At 36.1% G+C, this 5,886-nt stretch overlaps 1 protein-coding gene across 2 annotated transcripts in view; it reads right to left on the reverse strand.

The window, feature by feature from the left end:
- The window catches only part of LOC143035758 (uncharacterized), a 38,023-nt gene extending 32,554 nt beyond the window's left edge, over positions 1 to 5,469 (reverse strand). For both annotated transcript variants that reach the window (XM_076202689.1, XM_076202688.1), the window contains exon 1: positions 5,358 to 5,469. The gene's annotated coding sequence lies outside the window, so the exon portion shown is untranslated. The remainder of the gene's footprint in view (positions 1 to 5,357) is intronic.
- Between the last annotated feature and the right edge of the window lie 417 nt (positions 5,470 to 5,886).

A 5,886-nucleotide genomic window follows, 5' to 3' on the forward strand; every position in this document is an offset into this window, starting at 1 on the left:
ACCGATGCAGGAAACAGTATAAAAGAAATATATAGCCTTATTTGTTTAAACAAATATAATTATGTACTAGTACAAAGTTGATTCAACGCAACTTTATCATCATCAGCATAACGGAAATGAATGATGGCCAGATATATATTGTAGAAAAAAATAGACAATCAGGAATTATAATTCATCGACCAATAAGAAATATTGCAATTGACATTACATGAACAATGTAGTACAAGTATCTAAACAAACTACCTAAAACACGAGAACTCAATAATGATATTGATTAATGTTGCCTAAATTGCCAATGATTGGATACCCACAACCCACAGTGTCCGGCAACGGTTCCCAGCCCGTAGTACAGATCTAAGAGGGAAAATTGGGCCGTTGTTTGTATTGCAGTAGTGTGGGTCAGTTTTAGTGGCCCCAATTACAAGATCTTATGTGAAAATATGGATGAAATAAGCTGATTTCATAGTTTTGTAGGTATGATATACTCGTTCCTACATGTGTACAAAAATAATAGTCAACAAATTCATTGAAATATAAATAGCTAAGTATAAAATGGGAATAAAAAATATAACTTCCACAAAATGATCGAAAACTTGCATCAAAATATTGTGAGACGACAATAGCACTGTCACGATGTAAACAAACCACCATGATCGATCAGTGATGGCTGTCTTTGGATTGTTATATCTAAATCTCAAATTCGAATATCTAAGTCAATACTTGACAATACTTATACAATCATAATATAATCTAAAATAATACTGTTTAATATAGTCTTAAACCTCGTTTAATCTAACCAAAAGTTTGGTTATCGATGTTATGAAACGGAAGGGGACTTTGGTCGGTGAGGTCTAACGCCATATGTCGCCTACTCAGGTGCAGCCTACGGTCTACCACCTGATTTGCGTTCCTCCGGGATGCTCCCCCTCAACTGTCCAATAAACATGTGTCCTGCCCAAATACATAAAAAAACGTGACCTGTCCACGTGACCTAACCTAACCTATTTGTGTCATTCTTAGAAAAAGTACGAAGTGTGTATCGCTAGAATAAATGTGTGGAAAATGTATGATAACATGTTTATTTTTACATTTCTTCCTTTGATATGAATGTAATTAGAAATCATATTATCCAAGTTAGTCCTAGGATATTTACAAAATGTGTGTTTATCGCTGAAATAGATGTATGGAAATGGTAGACCTCACGCTTTATTAGCACCTTTAGCCCTAGAACCAAATTCATAGCCTGGCTAAATAATATACGTTTTATTTTCATTGTTGGGAAATATCAACTACATCTTAAAATAACATAAATTTTGCTGTCCAGATTAACTTCTGTACTATATTCCTAGATTAAAATTGAAAAATATTGGGAAATGAGTTTGCGGGGCTAGTAGCTCTATTTATAACGTTGTCGGTCATCCGGTAGTGTTTATAAATGAACACAGGAGACGGTGACCACAGTGTGCCTTTGCAGTCATCGGAAGGAAGCTGATGCATCACACACACACAGTAATACCCAAGTCATCTGCACGCCCCTTCTAACCTCTGCGCCGCAGCCAGGATCCGAACAGACCCCGAAGTCACCACGCGTTTACCACACGCGCGCTATACCACCCGAGCCACGTAGGGTCCTGGCAATCGATAACGTCCCCTGCATTTAGCAAAGATGGGCCAACCGTTGCAACTGGAGCAACGCGTACCATTTCGGCCGGAAATTGTAACCGCCTTCTCTTTTCTCATCATCACAACCGTGACGACTTAAACAGTGCGTGTTAGACCGTTCATACACATCAACGCCAGCGTGCAGTGGCGTCAAGCGTTTAACCTTCAACCCTCATTCTATTCCTGTGGTTGCGCGAAAAGTTAGGCTCGCTGTATGGCAACAACGTCAAAACATCGACATTTTTAGAGGTTCTCACGCGCAAACACGTAACATATCGACTCATTTGTCTCTTGAATATATATATTCTTATTTCTTCTTTTTTAGCAGTTATATGAACCCAATGAAAATTAATAAACAAACATGCCATATTCTTTTTTTTTAACGGATTGTCATCGACCCTGAAGTATGTATATTTCTTTTAACTAGCACCAATAGCGACTTGTCAGTTAATTCACAGAAAATGTTTTTTACAATCCCTCGGTTACAATTTGTTTATCATTTTTCAAAACAATAATCACAGGAATTACAATTATATCATATTGGTTATGAGAGGAAATGTTCCTGCAATTAGATAAAATGTATATATTCATCTATCTGTAATATCCATGCTACAGTATCTAGTCTGGCGTTAAGAAGCATCTTAGACAAGGTTAGTGACAGCGACGACTAGAAGCCGGCCGGCGACCCCGCCCCGTGAAACGGTTCAAAGATCGTAATTACTCGTTTGTCGTCGTTTCTCGGGCACAGTCGAGTCACCACACCGGTATATGTGAAAGTACTACACCTGTGCAAGCGTTCACTACTGAATATAAGCCCACTTTCACCCTTCCTCCTCACCTACAAGTGCTCTGAAATTTAGATAATTGAGCCCTGAACACTCCTTCAGCGACTGAGCGCTTTACCTGACTCACTGGGTCTTAGAACAAGTATGGTTATTTTTTCCAATAACGCTTTGAATTTTAGAAACTTCAACACTCCAGCATAAGTTTTTATATTTCCTTGTGCATAATTGTGCTATTGCAACGATTCTGTAGTTAACGGTGTGTTTATTGTTGTTATCTATTGATCTTGGCTATGCTTGTTAGGCGCTGAATGCTACCGAGGTCACTAGATCATCAACAAATAAATTCGAGTAGAAATAAAAGCCTAATTTAACTACTTAAGACTTTTCTTATCTCATCTAGAATAAAAATAAATTATATCATATTATCTAAAATTACTTTTTCCGTTCAGTATCGAACCGCCCATTTGTAACGGCACATCAAATTGAAATATACAACCAAATCTTCCCACGATAGTGTAACCATTTCAAGAAATTAAGATTTTTTTTTTTTAAGAAAACATAAGCAGGACTTAGACGACAGTTCTGAGATATTAGAAATCTAAACTAGCTCGAATTTTTAAAACCAGAACAGCTAACTTTTATCTTTATTATTTGTTCCATCGACTGCACTCAGAAAGTTTGCTGCGTAATCGAATTCGCACGCTTTCATGCGTCGGGACGCTGTGTTTGTCAGTCGACATTACGTGTATTTACTTATCTTGTAATCGTTGTGGTTTAAATACATTATTACATAAGCAAATACACACGTTCGTACGAGCAAGACTGCATTCTTTCAATTATATACGTATATACATATTCATTTTGATGCATCAATTTGTCTATTTATATCTTATATATTATTCTACCTTTTATAATACCACACGACCTGTATAAAGTAATGACTACATAAGTATAATGAAATAATATCTTGCGAATTTTAGTGACACCCCTATGGATCAGAGGTACGCAGATTCCTTTATAGTTGGAGACTACTACCCATATAAAAGAAGAATGACGGTAAATTTTAACTTGTACTATCCTTACTTTCTACTGCCCTCTTCAAATCCCTCATTCACTCCATCTCAGACATGTGTACGCATAAGCACACACGCACACATGTATATGCATAACATATGCACATGCTCTCACGCACATACACATATGCAAAAACACGTACAAGGAACCAAATTAAAACAAGTTAAATAAGAGACAAATTATGTGAGGCGTGGGAGAAGAAAAAGAATGAGAAAAACAAAAGGAGAATTATAGGAGAAGAGGAAAACAACTTTGAAATAAAGTGACAAATGCACATATCATCCCAAGCCTTTCTTGATATTTGTGCGAAATTGATTGAGACAAAAATAAGAATTCTAAACTAAAATTTTAAGAAACCGTTGCATATAAAGACGTTAACAAATAAGTTGAAGATTCGAATGAAAAAATCCAATTAGTACCAAAGAAAAGAGCTTTGAAGAAGAGAAGAGAGTAATCAAGGAACAAGTAACCAAAGTAATCAAATTAATATTAGAATGGAAAAAATGAAAATCCCGCAAATCTATAGTCAACTCAGAAGTGAGAAGGGTACCAAGACTGGTAAGAATATCAAATTTGGTATTGAAGAACTGCGGAGAACATTTGGTAGACAAAAGACACCAATTGATCACAGGTTCGTCGGAAGAAGGAAAGGCGCCGCAGGATTAGAAGATGACGAATGTGGCACCAATCTACAATGGAGGAAGTATAGAGAAACTTTTGAATTAGGGACTAATATTCTTTATTAGAACGGTAGCCAAGATAAGCATATATATATATGATGTAAGCGGAGTAGGAAACACAAGAGTCTTTGTCTTGAGTTTATTCCTGACTAGTTTCGTAGGTATGCTTTGAAAAATCAGGTATTCCTTTGAAAAAGCATACCTGCGAAACTAGTCAGGAATAAACTCAAGACCAAGACTCCTGTGTTTCCTATTCCGCTTACATCAACCTGTCAGAATGTCTCAACATATATATATATATATATATGAGAGACTGCTTGAAGGATGCAAGGAGGCATAGCTTTCCACACAGAGGCGTAAATTCATGGGACGGATTAGGAGAGCAATAAAGAGACGGGACCCTACGGGCAAAACTCCAAACCTGTATATTGAAATTAGGTAAATTTAAAAACATTCACTTACACAAATGCATGTACATAGCGCGTGCACACACACATACATACATGCATGCATATATATATATATATATATGTGTGTGTGTGTGTGTGTGTGTGTGTATATATATGTGTGTGTGTGTGTGTACATGTATGTATGCACATATATATATGTATACACAAATACACCCACAAAACACACACGTACGCACGCATGCACACGCAAGTGCACGCACATATACTTATACATATATGCACATATATTTATATGTATACACACACACATATATATATATGTATATATATATATATGTATGTGTGTGTGTGTGTGTGTGTGTGTGTGTGTGTGTGTGTGTGTGTGTGTGTATTTACATAGTTGTATTTTACGGGAAGGGGAGCTATGCTCGTGGTGTCCCGTCTTCATATCTCATTTTATCTAAACTATTTTTAAATTCATGTATTGTTTTTGCACACACCACTGTGTGTGTGTGTGTGTACACATACACACTTATGCAAAGTACATGAAATCATTCAAGTGCAAAATAAAAACACTCACTATTATCACCCGTTCACTTCTTAGCATTCATTAAGTTTTTGAAAGTGTCTTCTCATATACTTCGACTGACACTGGTAGGTTCATGATTTTATTCTTAACCTAAAAAAAAATCATGTCTCTCCTACCCTTATCAACAAAAAACAGTCTAGAAACAAAATGAAAATACCTCTTCTGGTTTATAGGAAGTAAAGCAGCAGTAGAGAAAACGGAGGCGAAGAAAATGTGCAGCTAAATCCCAAGGAAGGCGTGAAGGATATGTTCACAGTACGAGAGACAACGCGCAACTGAGCTCTGTCGCTCGCTTTTACGGTTTTACCTGAGCAACTCCCGCGCACAAATTTTTTGACATTTACAATTCTTGGGGCATTTTTTTTTATCGTGGGTCAAATAAAAACTTTTCGTAAGGACAATAAATGAAACGAATAAATAGTTGAATAACTATATAAGTACATTAATAAATAGATAAACAAAATGTTACGATTGGTTAATTGACATGATTGTCACACACTGAACATTGTCGTCTGTCTTAACAAAATTCGATCGTGGAATAATAATGAATAAATAAATAGGTAAATAAATAAATTAATAAATTAACATATAAATTATAAAGGAATATATAAAACAAATTCAAAATAATACAGGAATAGATCAAACATATGCCCTAAAGCGGCAATTCTAGTCTGGACATGCCGCCC

This window comes from Oratosquilla oratoria, chromosome 19 (genome assembly GCF_046742065.1).
Source record: "Oratosquilla oratoria isolate Oo_2021 chromosome 19, ASM4674206v1, whole genome shotgun sequence".
NCBI classification, from domain to species: Eukaryota; Metazoa; Arthropoda; class Malacostraca; order Stomatopoda; family Squillidae; genus Oratosquilla; species Oratosquilla oratoria.